At 50.2% G+C, this 21,667-nt stretch overlaps 1 protein-coding gene across 5 annotated transcripts in view; it reads left to right on the top strand.

Moving 5' to 3' along the window:
- Nucleotides 1–21,667, top strand: part of DLGAP4 (DLG associated protein 4) — a 133,784-nt gene that overhangs the window by 46,289 nt on the left and 65,828 nt on the right. For all 5 annotated transcript variants that reach the window (XM_031556513.1, XM_010722215.3, XM_010722216.3 and 2 more), the window contains exon 2: nucleotides 16,799–16,892. The gene's annotated coding sequence lies outside the window, so the exon portion shown is untranslated. The remainder of the gene's footprint in view (nucleotides 1–16,798; nucleotides 16,893–21,667) is intronic.

Genomic DNA, 21,667 nt, shown 5'->3' on the forward strand with positions numbered 1-21,667 from the left:
TGAGATACAGAGGACAAGGAGCAACACCAGCTGCCCCTAAGTGGCCTGGCCCCCACCAACTCCAGAGGCAAACACAGCATGGTTCTACAGATAGATGTGTATCGTTTGGCACAGAGGTTTCACTGCAGCCAGTATCCTTTCTGACAGCTGTCTTCAAGGAGTACTGGGGGTCAAGGTAGAGGAAGTATTGAACACAAACTCCCAGTGAGGCCAATCCTAAGAGAGTAGAGTCAAACTACAAATCCCAAGGATGCCAGGCTTTTTATGCTGCTGAAAGAAAGGAAATGCAGAAGTGTCTACTGATGCTTTGTAGGGTAAACAGTAGAGAAGAAAGAATTCAATTAAAGGTCAAAAGAAATGGTGCAACTTTGGAGATTTTCAAGTTGGGAAGTCATACAGAAGCACAGGTGAGCACGGGAGGTGCTGCAACTCCTTGTAGAGGGAGCAGGGCTGTTAAACCCAGGGGCTGCTTTCATCTCTCCTCTGTGAGATGTAATGGAAATGGAGAAATGAATCCCTTCCTTTATTAGGCTCTTTAAAATCTCTGTGAGAGGGGCTGCATTTCTTTCTGGGTTTTAGATAGGACATTAAGAAACTGGAGACAGAAGATGCCTTCCAAAACAACAAGCACTAAGATACTCCAGCAGAGTCTGGCTGGAGACCTGTAACCAGTGGTGTCCCCCAGGGGTCTGTGCTGGGTCCGGTCTTGTTCAACATCTTCATCAATGACCTTGATGAGGGGATAGTGGCCACCCTCAGCAAGTTTGCTGATGATACGAAGTTGGGAGGATTGGCTGACACGCCTGAAGGCTATGCTGCCATTCAGCGAGACCTGGACAGGCTGGAGAGCTGGGCAGTAAGAAACCGGATGAGGTTCAACAAAAGCAAGTGTAGGGTCTTACACCTAGGGAGGAATAATTGCATGCACCAATACAGGCTGGGGGATGAGCTGCTGGAGAGGAGCTCTGCAGAGAGGGACCTGGGCGTCCTGGTGGACGACAGGTTGGCCATGAGCCAGCAGTGTGCCCTCGTGGCCAAAAAGGCCAATGGCATTCTGGGGTGCATTAAGAAGAGCGTGTCCAGCAGGTCGAGGGAGGTGATCCTCCCCCTCTACTCTGCCCTGGTAAGGCCTCATCTGGAGTACTGTGTCCAGTTCTGGGCTCCCCAGTACAAAAAAGACAGGGATCTCTTGGAAAGAGTCCAGCGGAGGGCCACAAAGATGGTGAAGGGCCTGGAGCATCTCCCCTATGAAGAAAGGCTGAGTGAACTGGGTCTGTTTAGCCTTGAGAAAAGACGACTGAGAGGGGACCTGATCCAGGTTTATAAATATCTGAGGTGTGGCGGCCATAGCGGTGAGGCCAGTCTCTTTTCAGTGGTACGTGGAGACAGGACGAGGGGAAACGGACATAAGCTGCAGCACAGGAAGTTTCGCACGAATGCGCGTAAGAACTTCTTCACGGTGAGGGTGACGGAGCACTGGAACAGGCTGCCCAGGGAGGTTGTGGAGTCTCCTTCTCTGGAGATATTCAAGTCTCGCCTGGACGCCTACCTGTGCGACCTGGTGTAGGGAACCTGCTTTGGCAGCGGGGTTGGTCTCAATGATCTCTAGAGATCCCTTCCAACCCCTACAATTCTGTAATTCTGTGATTTTACCCATATATTTTGCTCCAGGCAGGATAAAGCATGTCATCACAAATTACAAGAACACAGCCAGGGTATTTGGTCTGCACAGCTTGGGAGCACTGCAGAGGACTGCCAGAAGGTGGGGGTTAGAAGGTGAAACTAGCCATGGTCACACTACAAGTAGGATGGGCTCCTCGGATAACATCTTGGCCCAGCCCAGGATGTGGGCTTGTCATAAGTGTGGGTGGGTGGCATCCTCCCACGGGGCCTGCTATGGGACTAGAAATGGTCTCTCTTCTCCCTGAAGACTCTGAGGCTGAGAAGAACTCTTGGAGCTCCCAGCACAGCTTATCATGTCGTTCTGGGTTTGTGCCTTTTTTGTAAACCAACAGGCAGGTAGGTATGCAACAGCCACAGCTGTACTTGGTTTGTTAGGATAAATTCCAAAGATTGTGAATCCTCTGGGTCTGAAGATGCAAGATGAGCACCTCCTCTGCTGGGCAAGAGGAGAAACTCTTGCCAAGAATGGGGTCAGGCTGTAACATATAACAGTATGAGGGTACCCTGGGCAGCATGAGTACTCCTGAGGCAGAAAGCATGGCAGCCACTGACCCACTGACCTCAAGAGGGGCTGCAGAAAACTGTGCCATTTTCCCTTGAACACTGAGACCATATTGTGTTGTTGCTTTGTGAATTCGTAGTGCCAGGATGATCGTGCTTCAGGAGGAATAAATTGCAGCAATAAGGAGAGGTAATTGCAATTAGAACTATTGTGCTGTAATTAGGATGTTTGTTACAAAATGGCAGAAGAGGCAGTGCCGATGGCATGGGGGGGGGTCATGTGAAGCCATACATGACAGAAGGGACTGAAAGGACTGCAATTTTCTGTTTGGCATTCATTAGGCATGGAGAGGGTATCGAGGCAGGCTCCCCATGACATGCCACACAGGAATCTGAGACTCGGCCCATGCTTCCCTGCCCCGTCATCTACTTCTGCCTGTCTCCCCTCTCCAGTGCTTGCTGCTGGCCCGGGGAAGCAATGCCATACCTCTTCTTCTGAACCCAAAACCCAACGCCAGCTTGCAGGCCTGTGAGGCCTCACTGCACCACGCCATTCAGGAGGGATTGGAGGATGCCTTTGTGTGACGCCAGCAGGAGAGCTGGGAGAAGTGGAATTGTTCAGCCTTTTTTTTTTAAAGTAAGAATAAAAAACACAAGTCTTTATTTTTAAGACCATTTGAGGAGCTCACTTGCCACACTGAGCAGGTCGATACTGCTGTCGTTTGAAGGCCAAATGCTTTTTGTCAACACTTTCCTCCAGGATGCCTCAGCAGCTCTGCCAATTTCCTTTCATTTTAGTCTAATGTTATGATATTTATAAAATTTCATCAAAGCTGGCAGTGAAAACCTTTACTTCATCCCAAATTAATGTTTTTGTTTGTTTGGTTGGTTTTGTTTTTGTTTTTTTTTTACTTTCCAATTGACTGAGGAAAAGTTAATTTTAGTGCTACTGAGCTCTGCCTTATTTTTTCCCAGCTCGTTGGTGTGTCCATGACCTCTGACCTGTCCCACTGTAAGAAAAGCCACTAGGGATGCCAGACCCCCTGTGGCAAACTTCAGGGGGGTCCTTCCCAGCAGATAGCCAAAAGGGCCACTGTGCCCATTGCAGTGCAGTGCTGTGATCAGTGGCACAGTCTGGTTGGAGACTGTAATTACAGGTGTTTGCCAGGGATCGGTGCTGGGTCCAGTCTAATTCAGTTTCTTCATCAGTGACCTGGACAAAGGGATGGAGTCCACCCTCAGCAAGTCTTGCTGATGACAGAGCTGGGAGGAGTGGCTGACACACCAGAAGGCCGTGCTGCCATTCAGCGAGAGCTGGACAGACTGAGTTGGGCAGGGAGGAACCTGATGAGGTTCTACAGGGGCAAGTGTAGGATCCTGCACTGGGAGAGAAATCACCACATGTGCCAGTACAGGTTGGGGGCTGAGCAGCTGGAGGGCAGCTCTGCAGAGAAGGCCCTGGGCGTCCTGTGATAACAGATCGGCCTGAGCCAGCAGTGTGACTTGGTGGCCAAGAAGGCCAGTGGTACATTACGAAGAGTGTGGCCAGAAGGGTGAGGGAGGTGGTCCTGGGGAGGCCACATCTGGAGCACTGTGCCCAGTTCTGGGCTCCCCAGTTCAAAAATAACAGGGATCTCCTAGGGAGAGCCCAGTGGAGGACCACAAAGATGATACAGGGCCTGGAGCGTCTCCTGTGTGAGGGAAGGCTGGGAGCCCTGGGGCTGTTCAGCCTGGGGAAGAGAAGGGGATCCGATACTTATCAGTATCCATAAGGTGGGAGGCAAACATATGGGGCCACGCTCTGCTCAGCGGTGCTCAGAGACAGGTCAAGGGGCAATGGCACAAACTGGAACATGGGAAGTTCCATCTGAACATGAGGAAGAACTTCTCTATAATGAGTGTGCCCGAGCCCTGGCACAGGCTGTGAAGAGAGGTGCTGGATTCTCCCTCTCTGGAGATATATAAACCCACCTGGACACTTTCTTGTGTGACCTGCTCTGAGAAACCTGCTTCAGGGAGATGGGACTGGGGAGCTCCAGAGGTCCCTTCCAACCCCTATGATTCTGTTATTCTGTGATTCTCCTCACAGAGGAGCTCTCTTCATCTTCCAGCATGTTCCATCATGGCAGTCTGTACAGACAACAAGGCTCTTCTTCCTCTCTTTCTGCTCCAGAATTACTCTCTCATATATTTCTGCAACACTGCCTGTTCTGCCCTCTGCTTCACCTCCTCCACTCTCTGTCCACCCTCCAATGTGTGAGCACACCAGCTCATTGCCTGGAACACATCTCCATTGACTCATGAAGCCTGCAGTGCTCAACAGGAAGAGTGGGGTAGCTGGCATGACCTGTCCATTTTGCCTGTCTGGTATCTGTTGGCCCATCCTTTATGTTTATCAGGCATCTAAATTAAGAGTCATGTTAATATGTCCCTTCCTCCCAGGAGCGCTAGAAGGATTAATTAGTTAATGTTTGTACAGTGCTTTGAAGATAAGTGCCAAGCAGGATGATGATAGGAGTGCAAATGGATTCTTTCATCTTGTCTCCTTCCTTTTTTCATTCGGGCTGATGCTAACAGCCAACATGTTCTTCCTTTGCTAGGTCACCGGCTGGGGATAGTGTTGCCTTACGTGGCAGATCAGGGTGAAGAGACAGCATTTGAGCAGGAATTAGCAGTGAAGAGTGATTAAAAGAAGCAAAGAGGAGGTGGACAGCTGGAGAAAGCACTGGGTTCAGCTCCGCTATAAGTCTGCTGTGCCCACTGCCCAAAACAGCAGCTGAGCAATGGACAAAAGAATTAAAGGAGTGCTTAGGGTGCAAAGATCATGGGGACTGTGGTTAGAAGTCCAAGCCCCAGACACCAGGCAAAGAGACCAGGGGAACAATAAGCTCAACACGCTGTTCCCAAGATCATCAACTGCTGTGAACATCTCACCAACCATAGCTCCATTTTTCTGTCCCAGTTCTGCCCAGTAAACCTGCATGTCTGCATGCAGGTCCCAGCATGGCCCAAGCAGTCCCATCAGCTGGCCACTGGTTCATTGGGCATGAACTGTGCCTCAGGTTGGAGGAGGGATCGCAGCCTTGCCTTCTGGACAGGGCCCAGCTCATGCACAGTGGGCAAATTTGCTCTTTAGCCGCTCGGTGCCTTTACACAGAGGAGGAAAGGTGAACCCATCCTGTATATCTGAGGCTGGAATGGCATTGGACATCTCTTGGGCAGAAAAGGGGATAGTGTGAGGCTGGTGCAGGACCTCACATGACCTCTCAAAACCCACTATCATCCCCACCTAGGAACAGGCCTTTCTTTTCCCAGTATGACCATCCCATCTAAAGTGGCCCTGTCTTGATGCTGCTCTTACCACCGGCCAGGCAGTGCTGACACATCCCAGCTCTGATGATCAGTTTGGTCTCCTGACTCTTGTTCCTTGGCTTCTGCCTCAGAAGATTTTGGTTTAAGCCTACTTTTCTCATAAACCCCATGTTTGTACAGAGATGTGAAAAAAGGACTTAACTGGCACATATGGAGAGCTCATCCAGGGTACTTTTGCCAAGTGGATCCCTTCCCAAGAGCAGGAGAGAAGACATGCCCAAATGGTAGGACAGCACTGCTCTCCGGACTCCTATTCCTCACAGGGTTTGTGTGTAATACAGGGGTAAGCAGAGGTGAATAAGGATGGAAGGTACTCATGGGACAGATATTTCTGGGAAGCACCCAGAGCTTAAACCACCCCAAGAGAACTCATAAAATCAGAGAATGGCTTGGAAGGAACCTTAAAGCTCATTGCTGTGCAAGTTAGCACCTGTACTTCTTCACACCAGGCAGGTGCATGTGCTGGGAGGGAGAAACCTCCTGTGTCTGTGCTCAGAGCAGCTGGCCTGGCTGTGCTATGACCCCGGGGCTGCTGCTGGGCAGCTGGCAGCCACCCAAGCCGGGGCAGTGGGATGGCACCTGCACTGCTCAATTTGCCCAGGTCCAGGCACAGGTGGGCAGCAGCACCAGCACCCAGCAGCGCTGTTGTTGCCCTGCTTTGCCATCCCGCATTCATCGGGGTTGTGGTTTAACTGTAGCAGGCAGCTCAGCACCCTGCAGCAGCTCTCGTGCTCTCCCCAGGTGGGAGGGGGGACAGATGGAAAGGTAAAAGTTCGAGAACTCAGGGGTTGAGATGGAGAGGTATGAGGTAAAGCAAAAGCCGCATGCACAAGAAAAGCAAAACAATGAATTTGTTCCCTACTTCCATCAGCAGTCAGGTGTTCAGCCATTTCCAGGAAAGCAGGGCTCATCACTTTTAATGGTTTCTCAGGAAGACAAGCCCCACTGCCCCCTCCTCCTTCCTTCCCTTGGTTTTATTGTTCAGCACAATGCCAAATGGGCACAGCATATCCCTTTGTTCAGTTTCGGTCAGCCGTCTTGGTTTTGTCTGCTCCCAGGTTCTTGTGCACCTCCAGCTCCCTGCTGGTAGGGCAACATGAGAAGCTGAAATGTCCTTGACTCAGTGTAAGCACTGCTCTGCAGCAGCTGGAACATCTCTGTGTTATCAACATTATTTTCATCAAAAGTGCAACACACCGCATCTTATGAGCCTCTGGGAAGAAAATTAACTCTGCCCCAGCCCAAACCAGTACAAGTGAGTGCTGAGGCTTCAGTTGCTGAAATTTGGGTCTTATTAAAATTGTGTGATTCTGGAATCATTGGCCACTTTTCATGACAGGTCCAGGATGTTTATTGTTAGCATCTCATTCTGTGATGGCCAGTGCCCTTCACTTACCGACACCACACTTCCTCGTGGACAACTGAGCATCATGGAAAGGATGAGATGTTTTTGTGCTGAGCGGGAATGAATTTCACCGACATGGCCCCATTTTCTTATTTATTCCAAAATAAGTAAAAAAGAGTCAAACTCTCACCAAATTTCTTTCGGTCATTTATGCAATTATTCGGTCAATTATGCATTTATACAGACCCCAGAAGCATCCAGATCTCAGGAGCAGAGCATCCTTGTCCCAGTGCTCCTCAGGGGAAGATAAGGCAGTTTTCTTGCCTGAGTTGGACAAGTCCCGCACATTGGGCTTAAATTTCAGGCTAGAGAATTCCCAGCCATCATGCACTGGTCCTGGCTTCATCTGGTTGTACATGAATAGGTGATGAGCTACAGTTTTGTGTTTTGTGTGGGAATACATGTTGCAGCTAGTGATGTTAATTAAGTGGTAACTAGGTTGATGGAGATTTATTTTCCAGCTTCTTGCTAGAAACTGGTTATACACAGCTGGGAAATTGAAAATTGACCTCCTGCTCATTTTCTCTCTTCTCCAAAGCAGCAATTAATTATTGCAGAAGCTATGGGACTGGCTTGTCCACACAGGGCTTCTTCTCTAGCCTGGCTCCAGAAGCTGGACCTCATCTCCCTCCATTCCAGATCCCGATCCAGGTGGTCAGGCCTGAGGATGGCTGGGGGCAGCTTGGGGTAGTCTTCCATTGCCCCTGCCTTGGCTTTCTCCTGATCCCCAGCCTGGGCATCCCCAGGGAAAGGCAGGCTGTTCACAGCCATGGATATCTCACAGCCTGGAAAAGTGGGAACATGACGTGCACAGGGGGCAGAAAGTGCAGCTCTGCAGTCATTGCAGTGCTCAGGGCATTCAACACTACATCCCTTGCAGCTGTGTCCTCAGTGAGCTGGCAGAGCTCAGGAGAAACGTGTTCTTTCTCTGTTTCAGTGGCCAACTTTTCCTGTCCTGTGCCTTAGTTTCTCGTGAGTTCTGATAAAGGTTTAAGTAAAGGTGATGACTTGGGCACTTAACGAGGTTCATCTGTGTGCCACAGAAGAGGTCAGCAGCACTCATTCCAGAACCAGTGGCTCCAATTGGTAGAGGATGCCCTGTTTTTCCAAGCCTGTGCAGCATGAACTGACCCTTGACATGTTTTTCTCCCTCTGGCTTTGGACGCAGTGCTTCTGTCTGTGTAGCACAGCAGGATGGAGTGTGGGGACACTGGAGCCCTGAGACCTACTTGCTTATGTAGAGCCTATGGGGCATCGCATGGGCATCTGCCTCTCTCCTGGGCTGGGTGTGTGATGGGACTAACTCTGCTCCCACACTGCTCTCTGTCTGCAAGCGGAGGGATACTTCCTGGGGTCCCGGCATGCAAGGAAGCAGCAGCTGCCTGGAACAGGACCAAAGGGCTTTACAGCACGTCTTAGTGCTGGGGGCCATAGGCTCCATCTGCTCCCTGCTGCAGCCAGTAGCCTCGGCCAGGAGCAGAGGAGAGGCACGCCTGGGAAGGAGAACAATAAGTGTCAGTCAGGCTTTGGGGTACTCTTAACCCTTGTGTTTCAGATGGCCTGCAAACAAAGTCCCCAGCCCACACACCATCTCCTGGATAGTGCCCCAAAACGGCACAGCAGTTGCCGCTAATGCTTTTATAATCTGCTTTCTTCAGGATGACTGTTCCCACAAGAAAGGGAGGGGGAGGCATGATTAATTTTCATTAGCCTTGTAAATAATAAGCTTGTTTCCGCTAGTTGTGCCCTGTAATTAGGGCTCTGGTTCCAGGGCCCCGCAGAAGGAAGTGGAGACTTGAGGGTGACTCACAGAGGGCGGGCGAGCAGCCATCCCTGGGAGCGGGTGGGAGTGAGGAGCAGGAGGGGAAAGCCCCCCCAGAGGAACTGCATCCTGAGGTTGGCACATCTCCTTTAACCATCGTGAGAGCAAAACCTCTGGTTTAGGGCTGGCAGCACCCAACCCGGACAGTTGGATGTTGAATATGATGGAAGGTGATATCTGGAGTGTGGTGACAGAGGTGAGGGGAGGTGCAGAAGTAGCACCTGTGTATTTGCATTGAAGCTAGGGCTGGAAAGCTAACAGCTATCAGCACCCAAACACACAGCTTGTGTCTGTGAGCACAGGGAAATCACACTCGTGAACCACAGAGGTTAAATGTGACAGCTGAGGGCATTGCTGTGCGTCCACGTGAGGGACCATGGTGCAGATGGGCAGTCTCTGGGGGAAATGTGCAGCCTGGGGGAGCTCCACACCTGAGGTGAACAAGAGGGGGATCCCAAAGACTTCTCTGGTGCCAATTGCTTCAGAAAACAAATTGAATATATAATGGTAGGAGAACCTGAAAGAAGCACATTTTCCCTAAATTTGTGTGTGTGCAGTTCCCCACTCAGTCTCTGGGAGCTGCACGCCTGTTTGCCCTTCCACGTTCAGATGTGGACACCTTGTGCTTCTCCATGGAGCCTTTGTGACAGGCAGACCCTGCCCTGTGCCAGGCAGCAGTGCCATGCACACCCCGAGGTCTGCTGCTCTTCCCCACAGGGAGCGCACATCTCTCTGCCACTCCGATTTTCTTTTTCCATAGCTTTCCTGAGGCTGCATGATACTGTCTGTAGCTGGATCCTACACGGCCACGTGCACCCTGCCAGCAGGATATGCGTGGACACGGGGCTGTGGCTTAGCTGGAGATTGGAGGTGGCAAAGGCACTTGGCCACATGTGATTCATTCCCTTCACCCAATGTATCATTACTTGGAATCAAACCCTGTCTCTGAACATCGTGTTTCCTGGGGTGACAGCTCCCCAGGGCAGTCAGTAGTTGCAGGATGTTAGGCCAGAGCAGAGGTGACACAGCCACTGCAACAGATGTAGTCAGAGCTGGTAGCATCTTTTAGAGCTGTAGCAGTTCACAGGCAGTGTGTGGGGGGCAGGGACAGCAGTGCAGAGGCAGCAGTGCCTCCACTGTCATGACATAGACATCACAAGGACAAACAAGAAAGTTACAAAAGGAAAAAAAGAACATTGACATAGATGTGGATGTTTCTGCCCACATGAGGGGAAAAAGCAGTCCCTGGGACCTCTGATAAAAGGTGATGTCTGAGGCACTCGCGGGACACTCCTGTCCCAGAGTGCATATGATCCCCCCCCACAAGGCTTTTTGCTCTCTCTGGTGCTGCTCATGGGATGTGGAAGTCTCACTGCCCCTCGGGCGGCCGAACCACCCCTGGGCACTGCAAGGCCACGCAGCAGCCACTAGTGAAGGGCAGAGCTGCTTTCTAGGTGTGAGGAGATGCTGCCATGCTGCGCACACCCACACAGAGGACATTTGCAGCCATGCATGCACATGTGCATGTTTCCTCTCCTGAGCTGACCATTCTCTGCTTTGCAGCCCTTGTTCCAGCTGGTGCAGAGGCTGCAGCTGGATGTTCCTTTTCCCTGTGTGTCTGATGTTACTTCTGGCAGCGTTCACCCTTTCCTTGGATGTGAGTCCAGAGGTGTCTGGGAAGGAACATGGATTCTTGCAAGAGGTGATGCCTGAGTGTCAGAGCACTTGGTAGTGCACTCTCATGGGATTGGACACTCTTTCTCTTGGATTCAGCTCAGAATTTAGGGGAGAGAAAAGCCTGCCAGAAACTGCCAGAGAAAAGTATTCACTGCATGGGAAAGGTGAAGGGATGCTGTGAGCATCCCGCTGACACTGAGGTGCTGTCTGTAGGATGGCAACTTGGGCCAGTGCTGTGTCTGTCACCTGTGCCAGGTTTCTAGGAGAGAGCCTAACAGGCTGAGCAAGTGCAGCCTGGTATTTCTCCTCCTATCCCCTGAGCCGAACTGTACTTGCATCCTTGCATTTCCCAGCCTTCCATGGGAAGCAAGGCTGTCTCTCACGCTGCTGGCTGTATTTCCAAGCAGGGAAGCCACTGATGGCCGTAGGTTCACATCTCAGACTCAGATCTTGCAGCACATGGGAGAAAGGAGGCTCCCAAAATTTCATACTCCCACAGGGCACTGCTGGTGTGGCTTTGTTCTCTCCCACTGGACCCAGGAATGAGTGTTCCTGCAGATTGCAAGAGACTGGAATCATTGAGCAGGAGATCCCAAACCTCTCCACAGCACAAAGCTAGAACTGGAGTTCCCCACTGCCTTTCCTGGCTGGTTAGAGGGTCTGGCATTTGTCCCCTCCTAGCCAATGAACTAAGCAGTACCTGGATGACTATTCCATCTGATGCTGTTCTGCACGTGTGAGACTTTTCATTCAAGAAAAGAAAATATATCTTAAATCTGTCTCCTGGAAGACATCAGGCATGAAATCAGAGGTCCTGAGCTCCTATAACTCCATTTGTTGCAGTGCCTTAACCCAAAAATGCAGCCTCTTTTCCAAAGGTAATAGCAGCTGAGGTAAAAATCCTTGAAGTCATCTATCCTTCAGGTCTCGGAACTGTGTTTGAACTAAATATTGTGGCAAAAACCTTCCAGGTAACCTGAAATTTTGCCCATGGTGGAGACTACACTGCTGCACTCAGTGGTCCTTGTAACACTCAGTCACTCTTGTTTGTTAAAAATAAAACTCCATCTAGGGAGTTGTGCAGTTCTCAGCACAGCTCACTATAGTTAAGTTCTTCATAGATAGGGAACCTCTTTTCCATGCACATCACAAAGAGCAGGCAACCAGGAACACCAAGGTGAGCTGGTGGGTTGTGAAAGGCTCCATATGTTTGCCATGCCCTGCTTTTTCTGCTAAGACACATCTGTGAGCATTTGTAATCATGTGCTTTACAGATAGGTATGATTCAGAATGCTGACCTTGCCCTTTACCAGCACCATGACATTCAACGTCCCTCTTTGCACCCTCATTCATCCCTAAAGGTGTTGACTTCTTTAACATTTGCTGATTTTAGCACTCCAATTGTGTGACTCTCCTAGCCAGACTTTAGGAGCACAACTGGGTCAAATTTGTGCCCATCTGTCAGCAGAGTGTATTATCTAAGCTCCTTGTCCTCCCTGTAGCAGCAGTTAAAGAATTCCTTCAAGTCTCTTGCTGTCTGGAACCATTTGCTTATCAACATCATGATGTCACAATGAATGAAGTCCCTCCTATTTCCCTTCTTCGCTGTTTCATACCCTGTACTGAGTCTGTCCTGCTCCCTCTTTGCTTCCCAGCCCCTCAGAGGAAGTTCTCCTCTTGTGAGCAGCATCTCCTGGTCTGTCACACCACACCAGCACCATCTCCCTCCCTCATGCTTCCTGCTGGGTGCCTGCAGAGACATGAAGGGCAGCTTCCACTGTGTGCCCTACCATTCCCAGCAACGACTGCCTGGGAGATGCTTCAGTACTGCAGATCAGAGAATCCCTCTGTCATGGCTGCCCTGCCTCTGGTGGCTGGGGCCCCTCTGTGGGACTATCCATTTTCCTGCTGGGTACCTCAGTTTTGCTCTAGCTCCCATTTTGCCACCAGGAACCTCTGAGCTGCTTCCATGCCATGAATCGATCCCCTCCACCCACAGGAAATCATGTCCTCTTCTCTCTGGTTGCTGGCTTGCCCAGGCTTCTCTCCAGCCAGGCAGAGCAGACCCCAGTTATGTAGTAATTTAATAAATTAATTAAACAAAATTCAATGGAGAAACTTACTGGAAGGGAGGGTGATATATCTTTCAACTCAAATGGATTTTAGTCACTCAGACTCTCTCCTTTTTCTCAGCTGCATCCTCACAAGCTCCAAACCCTTTATACAGTTCTTTGCCAATAACATAAAGTTTTTCTGTACAAAAAGACAGGAGAGGAAAATTGCTGCTGAGTATCTACTACATCTCTTAGGTTCCTCTTGATTAACATTGATGGGGATATGGGGCCAGACTTTTACGCCCTTTCAGGAACGATGGTCATTATGGGCGGGTCTTCTGCTACAGCATCTTGCTTCCTTCAATTTCCATAAATCTTAGGCACGATCAGTGCTCATTGTCTTTGTGTCCTTGTTTAGGGTCCTCTTAGGAGAGCAGGAAGAGCACACTGTATGTGCTGTAACCTTGTCTCCCTCCTCCTGTGACCCAAACACAACTCTTCTGCTGACAAGTCATCTGTGTGGGGAGCTTCACAGAGCACAGCCATCTGGGTTTGGAGCAAGGAACGTGCTCCCTGTGGCTTAGCAGGACATTGTCACTCTTCCCACCCTTGCTCTATTGTTTTCTCTGGTGCTTTAACACAGCGATTTTTCCATTCTCACCTCCTTCAGACCCACCTTAGTACTGGGTACAAATCCTTCCTTTATGAACAAACACCCATATCTCATCTGCGCTCTCTGCTCTCTACACAGCACCATTTTTCCATTTTTTTCCTTGCCTGTGAGGAAGTGATAGCTCTCAAATCAGGCCTCAAGCATCCTCCGTATGAAATTTAGTTCTTTCTTGGAGACACAAAGGAGTTCTATCTATTTGTTTCATCCAGGTAAATGGTTATAGGATTAAAGGTACAAGAACACACATACATTTGTTTTCATTATTTCTGTTCCTGAAACTGCACAGAGAGATATACGGCCTATCTTATAAGGGAGAGTAGGCCAGAGGTTTGTAATGGCCATACCTGAGCTTGCGGTCTGTAAATCTCGGAGCCAAACTCCGGAGTTATGGATAACAGCAGGAGGAGGGCAACGCAGTGTTTTCTGCTGCCCTCGCCCCGCTGTCAGCCGGTGGAGATGCGCTGCGTGGTGCTGCCTTCCCGTGCCGCTCTCCATGGTGCTGCAGAGGGACAGGCGGCGGCGGGCGGCGGAGCCCTCAGCCCCACGGAGAGCTTTGGAGGACAGAACCTCGAGACTGTGTCTGTGGAGAGAGATGTCCTCAGCCATCACGCTGCTGACAAGATGCAGTCTCAAACACAAGCAGATCGGTTTCTCCAATCCTGACGGGACCAAGCTGATGATCGTGAGGACGCTGAAGAGGCGCTCTCAAGGCTCTGGATAATAACAGCAGGCTTATTTGCTCTATTTAGGTACCAGCAAAGCTGTGGGGTGACTCTGGATGAGATAAAGTGAGAGCAGCCCTGAAGGGGGTTGACAGAAGGAGTGAGGCCAAGCAAAGCCCAGGAGGTGACCAGATTTCTCCAGGAAGGTTTGGCCGCAGAATGCCTGAGGCCATAGGTCACCAAAACTGTCTTGAACCCTGTGTGGAAGGAAGATCTGTTCATCAGCAGGGCAGATCTCAGCAAACTACAGAACAGGAACTCTGGGATCCAACCTGCCCTTGCATTCCCCCTTAGTCTGGGGACCTCTTGCCTGTGGTACCACCACAGAGGTCTCCTTCCATAAGGCCTCTTCAGTTCTGCTCCCTCCAAGAGCAGCCACAATATGGTGAGCAAGCTGCTCCTGAGAATGCGATAAAGAGGGGGATGATAGAGGTGGATGTAGCTAATGTAACGTTATTGTGCTGGCAGCACAATTGTTCATTCGCATTTCCTTGAGGTGTCGATGTTGTTATTAATTAAAGGCAATTATAGCACTGCTTGTTCAGTCTAACAGTAACATGCAAAGATAAAGCAGTGTTGCAGAAAGAAAAAAAAGAAAAAAAGAAAAAAAAATAGAAGTCTACTTCCACCTTTTGTTTTGAGAAACCTGCAAGGTGCATGGAAGCAGGGATCATGGGCTCTGCTCCTCCTGCCCATCACAGCCCCTATGTGCCAATGGGCCACAGAGTCAGCACCCTAGTAGCACCCTGGGATACTCTGAGAGTGCTGGTGACAGACACAAAAAGAATGATAGTCCTGGGAACAGATGCTTGCAGCACAAGTAGGCAGTGATACAGGATGCTGGGCAGCAGTGGTGCCTAGTTATGCAATGAGGGATGATGATAACACTGCTACCATAAGCTGGTTACTTTAATGATGGACACTGGTGGCTCTAGTGACATACAGCGTCACCCTTTGTAACAGTACTGGTGGCATTAGAGCTGGAGAGCAATAACTGCTGCTGGATACTGGTCGCACAGATACTGATGCTGTGAATGGATGTGGGTGGCAACAGCCACAGATACTGGATGTTCTAATGGCCACTGCAGGTTCTGTATGCCTAGATTACTGTCTCAAATCTAACCCAACTCACCAGTAACTTGAAATTACTTGTGAGGAGAGAGCTTTGAAAAAGTTAGTGTCAATGCAATTACTGCTGCATGGCCACCTGAAGTGTGCAGACTTGTCACACCTAGTTTTATTGCATGCACACAGCTTTATATTTAGTACTAGGAGCAGTGGCCAGTTGGCAGCAACTTGAAACCTCATTCACATCTTGGGATTGTGTGAGCTTTGGATATGGAATTGTGCCTGATGCCTCTACAACAAAGGTCTCCTTGGTTGGGCAGAAGCATGTTTGCTGAGGCTCCTGGATAGAACTTCTGTCTCTGGGTTTCACAGCTGAGTACCCAGTAGCAGCTAGAAACTCAGACAGGCACCTTGGTGTAGAGGACTGGTGACCTTTGGGGATGGGCATGACAAATAACAGCTGTCTCCTTCTTGGCTCTCCCAGGACGACTGCCTTTCCTATAACCATTTCCTCTGCATTTCTGTGGACTCGAGTGGTACAGAACTAGAGGGAAGAGGAAGAGTATTTGTACCAGATTCTGATTTTTCTAGGAAAATTCTTTTCTCTGTTGGGATATCCATTAGGACTTTCCGAATGCCTCTGGAATACCAAGTATTCTTATCCTTCTACCGACCTTTTGTCGGTCCATCATATCCAAGTGCCTCCTGTGTTAGGAGCACTCCAGTTAGGAGTGAGAAGAAATGCCAGCATAGGAAGGCTGTCTCCTTGCTCTGGGTTCCCATGCTGTTCCTGCCCCTTGTTGATCAGCAGGGAAAGGCTGAACACCCCAGGCTGCCCTGGCACTGTGCCTGCATCTTCTCAGCGAGGGACAGAAAACACATGCACACAAGCCCACTTTGCAAATTAACTGATGAAAACCCCAAATAACCTTTACTCTCACTGATAAAATAACGCAACCTGTGTTGTAATGCATAGGTTTTAGAGAACACTAAGAAGCATTGTTATTTTTCCGTGTATTTATTTACTTTTCTTACAGGAAGTATTTATTTTTCAGCCAGTTGCAATGTAGCTGATGATGAATGACAATAAGGAAGGAACCACAACATTTTAGCTGCAGTACAGTAGCACCTAGTGACCAGATGAGAAAGAATTAGTGTGGTCTGCTTGAGCACAAGTGTAATGAGCATTAATAGGTGAGAATAAGATGCTGATTTCAGCAGGTGTATGGCTAAATGCATCAGAGGTAGCTGCCATCACAGAGGAGGTGTTCATCTCCACATCTGTCCTTCCCTCCTTTCCAGGCTCTGTTCTCCCAGGACGCTGAGCAAAGAGAGAAGCACAAAGGCTGAGGCACAAAGGGTTGCAGAACCATCCCTGCTGTCCTGGAATGGCTAAAAAGCAAAGGCAGAGATGTGGGCAACAAGGGGAGTCCTTGAAGAATTGTTTTAAGACAAAGGAGTGGGGAAGGAAAAGCCCCACAAAGGGGCTGTCCCCAGCCCTGTGCCTCCAGGCAGGAAGCCCAGGCATTTTGCATAGTCTCCTCCCCACCCAGATGATTTCTAGTCCATCCTTTCAGTCCATGCTGAGAGACAGGAAACCCACCTCCACACCTCCCACACAGGTATCACCTTTGCCTCCCTAGCAAGATGCCTCCTAGCACTTCCCTTGTGTCTTTGCTAGGAATTAATGATGACGACCCGGGTGTCAGTCAGAGTTGCAGTGACTTTACATAACCAGGTTTTGGGCTGGGACATTCGGCAGGGAGAGTCGGTGGTGCTTTGTGACCTGAGGACATTTTCCCTTTTCTCTTTGCCTGGCAGGTCTTCATGAGGGGCGGCTCTGGAGCCCAGAGAGAAACGCAGTGCACAGGATGCTGAATCTGGCCTAGTCCTGCAACCCAGCAAGCTGTGAGAGGTATGGCACGGCCCGGGGCAGCCTCTGGGGCTCTTCATCTCTGCTGGGGGGGACAGCTGTGTGCGTGTGGTTGGAGGGGTGGTGGCAGGGGGAGGCCGAGGCTGGAGAGCTGCCAAGGGCGTTTCAATGACAACCCTCCCTCCATCTCGTAGTGAATCCTGCATCATACCCATCACTAAATAAAGTTATGAAATCTAATACCAATTGCTATAGTAACATCACGCCTCTGCACTGACCTAGTTTGAGACAAAGAAGTGTTTCCACAGCTCTGAGCATGCAGGAGGCTGCAGACGAGTTTTGGTCTGTTCTCCAGAAAGAATGGCAGAGGGAGCTGCTGACTTTTCCCCACCTGCACCCCTTTGCCTCACAGGCCCTCATGCACCGTGAGCTGCTTTGTCTCAGCACAAAGCAGAGCCACTGCCAGAGAGCACCTCCATCCCGCATCCCAAACGCAGGTGGGGCCCTGCCTAGCTCCATTCAGGGATGAAGGCAGCAGGAGCACCTGCCCTGGTACAAAGCAAGATCTCTGTAAGCTGCGGAGATCTGCTGGCACAGCAGCAGCAGTCATTGCCACACAGTGCACCCCAAAACTGCTGTGTCATAAATAATCTAGGGCAAGAACCCTGCCCTTGTTCTGGCAGCGATCCCTACCTCACCCTTACCTCGGTGCACCAGCGCCAGGCTGCTGCCAGCTTTGGCAGCACGGTGAGGCAGGAGGATGTGGCCAGAAGATTGCAGTGGGGCAGTGTCACAGACAGCCATGCAGAGCAGCCTGCCTTGTACTATGCCACAAATACTCACTGCAAGTGTGGAAAAATCTCCATCACTGGGAGTCACAGCATGCACTATTAGATGGAGGGCAGACATGTGGAGTGCTCTGCCTGCTCCATGGAGGGCTTTGCAAATGCACACACACTCCGCCTGGACACTTGGACAGCAGTGAACAGAAGAAATGATATTTTTTTCCCAAGCTGTCTTAATAGCTGCTCTTTTAGACATGCTGGAGCATGCAGCCCCACCAGCAAGTGCACAGAGAGCCTCCTAAGGGAGCACAGACCTGTAGTGAGGTTTCAAACCACTGTGCACTTCCCTGGTCCTTCCACTTCCCTTCATCAGCTTTCTTCCTGAAAACTCTCTTACCTTCCCTTTGTCTCATCTGACTTCCTTAATGTTTTGCATTTCCTTCTTCAGAGCAGATCGCTTCTTCTGGAGACCTTGAGAAATGTCTATTTAGGGACAATCAAATAGGTTCTAAAATTTCGTTCCCTTGAGAGTTGGTTATGTTACCAGTGATATTTGCATGAAAACAGGTTCGCCTTCTCATCTGCCTCTCCAAATTAGTCAACATCTTAAGTCAAAAATCTGCCATATTCCAATCACTGATTTTCGCAGAAATTGGTTGCGCTGATACAAGAAAAGAAAAAAAAATTGAAAAACGAGAAAAAAAATGAAAAAAAAAAAGTGTGTGCAGCATACAAGGAGAAAGATATGTCTTGTTTTGTGAAGGCTCTAGCCAGACCCTACTCCTCCCCATCACCACAGTGGGCATCCACTGCCAGCCCCAGAGCTGACACCCCTTTGGCCCGAGAGCAAGGAGACCACAGCCCCCAGGGCTCTGTCACGGCTTCAGCCCTTCGTGGTGGCCCACAGCAAGAGCTGCAGCACCGGGGGAAGCTCCCGGGGAGGAACAAGAGGCAGGAGGCTCGAGGAAGGTCTGTTGTGCAATGAATCGTTCTGAGTAGCAGTCGGCTATTTTTATCCCTCGCGATTAGATTCTGAACTCTTTGAATCATCATTAATGCAACGCCCTGGAGGCCGGCGGCCCCCCTTGCTGAATGCCACATGAAGTGTTCCTGCTAATTCAGGGAACATTTGAAATCAGGCGTGTAGGCAGACCTACGTCACCTACACCACAGTATACAATTTTTTAAGCTTCTAGAGGCAGGGTGAGGGGAGTCGTTTTTCTTGTGCAGGTTGCGAATCACTTCTTCCTTATCTAGCTAGCTATTAGCACGCTGCCAGGTTTCTATATATAAAAGCCACCCCTGTGTTCACAGCCAGCTAGAATGGCTGAGATGAAGTTTACGTGGGAGATGACGGTGTGTGGGGCCATGGCAGAGCTGATGGGCAGAGGGCACGACAAAGCAACTCTGGGGTGCCTGCAGCCCACCAGGGGTTGGTTCCTGGGCAGGACTTGTGCCTGAGCAATCCTTCATGGCCAGCCCTGCCTCAGCAGCCAAGCTTTCCTCAAAGATTATGATGGCAAGAAGTTCCTGACCCAAATGAGTCTACGGTTTTCACTATATGCCAGCCAAGAAGCCTAGTCTCTGACTGCTTGCGGACATCACCTGGGCCAAGGTTATTGGGTGTCTGGTGCATTTATTTGGTGTTACGTTATCTTTGAAGTCGGGATGTGACTGGTTAACGTGGCAGAGCCAGGCTGTCCCAGAAGCCATCCACCACAGCAGCTTCCTTCTGCTCTTCAGCAAGGATGAGAGCTCCTGGGCTGGCATGCAAGGTGGGAGTACAGCTTTGGTATTTCCATAGGGAACAAGTCTGGAAACTGTTGGAAAGCTCCGCTGCTGTAATTCCCACCATGTGGAGGCACAGTGGGAAGGAACAGCTGGTTCTCCAAAGTCTATTACAGTATAGAGTCCCAGCAGAGAGGCTGATTAGACCAGTGGTTCCTAACATGGCTGGTATGATGTGAGTGCTCTGTCCCCTCAGAGAGCACAGGAGCCTCCCAGACTTCGTATTTTTGACATGGGGCTTGAGTCTGTTCAGAACAGGCAAGTAACAGTCTCCGTGTAGTGTCCAGTGGTCAGAGTAAAAACCTTCTGCTGCCATCTCCTTGTCAGGGCAACACAGGAGTAATTTCTGTGGGGAGATGGAAATAAACCTGTGTCCACTGGGCAACCATCCTTTTGAAGATATGGCACACAGTCTGGGGGGGCACCTCCAGAAGGACATAGAGTTAATCTTCAGAGATGAGGGGCAGGAAGGTGTCTGCTCCATTAGGAGGGCAGGCAGGACAAGACATCACAAGCTGGAGCTGCCACCAGAGGCATCCTGGCTGGATAGAAGTAACTTCAGAGGTGTTAGAGGATTGCAAAGATAGACAGATATCTCCAGGGCAGCTCTTTGGGCTTCTTCCTGAGGTGACATTTTGACATTTTCTCTCTCACTTTCTGCCAGGAGTTACAAACCATAATTGCAAGGACTCACGTCACAGTAATTCAGCAAGCTCTGCTTGGCTGCTGGGTGGATGAGCAGCCAGAAGCTGGGCAGGCATGTGGGAGCGAGGGCAGGACAGATAGCTAGGGAAAGTGTGCTTAGCTGGGATACACACTGCAGTCAGCTCCTCTTCTCCATCCACTCCCTTTTGTTTATCCCCTGCTCTGTCCGGACTCAGGCCAGCCTAATCTCTTTGCTGTTAAAAAGAGACTGACAAGCAAATATTCGCACTCAGTGAAGGATCTCTTACAACAGCAGTGGCTTTTCAGCTCACAGTGAAGTCTTCCTGGAGCAGAGCAAACCATCTCCCACCAGCTCCAGCAGCCCTCAGCCTAGCCCCATCTCCCAGCACAGCAGAGGAGCACAGCAGTCATGGGCCCTACAGGAGGTAGCAGTTGGCATTGCTCTGCCAGGGGAGGAGAGGACTCCCTGCTGAGCAGGAAGCTTCTTCAGGCAAGGCTATCATCTGCCTTATTTGAAATCTCATCTACTATTCAGTCTTGGGAGCTGCAATTGGGATGCTGCAAACAGTGACTGTAGTGCTAATGTTGCAAATCGTGCCTGAGACAAAGTAGACCCCTTCGGGACACACAGGACTCCGTAAGACATGTCAGGTCATCTGCTGCACATCAGAGACCTCTGAGCATCAGCAAAACTGGTGGGAAAGGGAAAGGGAACACAGAGAAAACACAGGCTGAGGGGAAGGAAGGTAATGGGCCACACTGCTTCCCCTGGGCTCAGGGATGCATCCTCTCCATGCAGCTGTTATGAGCATCTCGTAAGTAGGGCCTTCCCCTGTCAGACTGCTGGGGGTGTGGGGGAATGTAGCAGGGACCAGGCAGCTGTTCTGGCAGACTGCCCTTGCTCAGTTTGTGAGCTGCAGGGTCATGGATTTGGGAGATTTAATTTCCAGCTTTACCATCCTTCCAAATTAAAAAAAAAAAAGTGGGAGAGAGGCTTGTTGAGCTTTTTCTTCCCCACCTCATGTCTCAGTAAAGTGCCAAGAGTTGCAGAGAATAACTGAAATGCAATGAAAACAGTTTAATCCATCTTTGGATCCACCTCACAGGGGATGCAGCAGCAGCCACAGCAGAGTGGGCTCCAGCAGATGGGAGCCACAACCGCTCCAGCAGACCCATGTCCTGACCCACGCATGCCCAGCGTGGAAGCTGTGCCCCACTGAGCAGCTGGCAACAGGTGAAGGGATGCCCAAGGCAAGCAGGACAGAATCAGACTGGCTGTTCACCTTGCAAGAATTCGAAGGAGGAAATTGAACTCTCTGCCATATAGAAGTGACTGTCCACACTCAGCAACAGCAGTAGGAGAAAGGGTGCTCCCTGGCCTCCTCTGCTCCCTGCCCCCCCATCCCTTTTGTTTCCATCCTTCCAGCCCCTCATACGAACTTCTCTTTTTCTCCCTGTCCATTTGTCCCCACAGTCCCTCAGATTTACCTTCCCGTCTCTCTACTCCCTGAGCCTTCTCCAAGACAAGCTTCCCCCTGGCCCCTTTTCCCTTGCAAACCAGGCTCTTTTCTTTTTCTT

Source organism: Meleagris gallopavo, chromosome 22 (assembly GCF_000146605.3).
Source record: "Meleagris gallopavo isolate NT-WF06-2002-E0010 breed Aviagen turkey brand Nicholas breeding stock chromosome 22, Turkey_5.1, whole genome shotgun sequence".
In the NCBI taxonomy this organism is placed as follows: domain Eukaryota; kingdom Metazoa; phylum Chordata; class Aves; order Galliformes; family Phasianidae; genus Meleagris; species Meleagris gallopavo.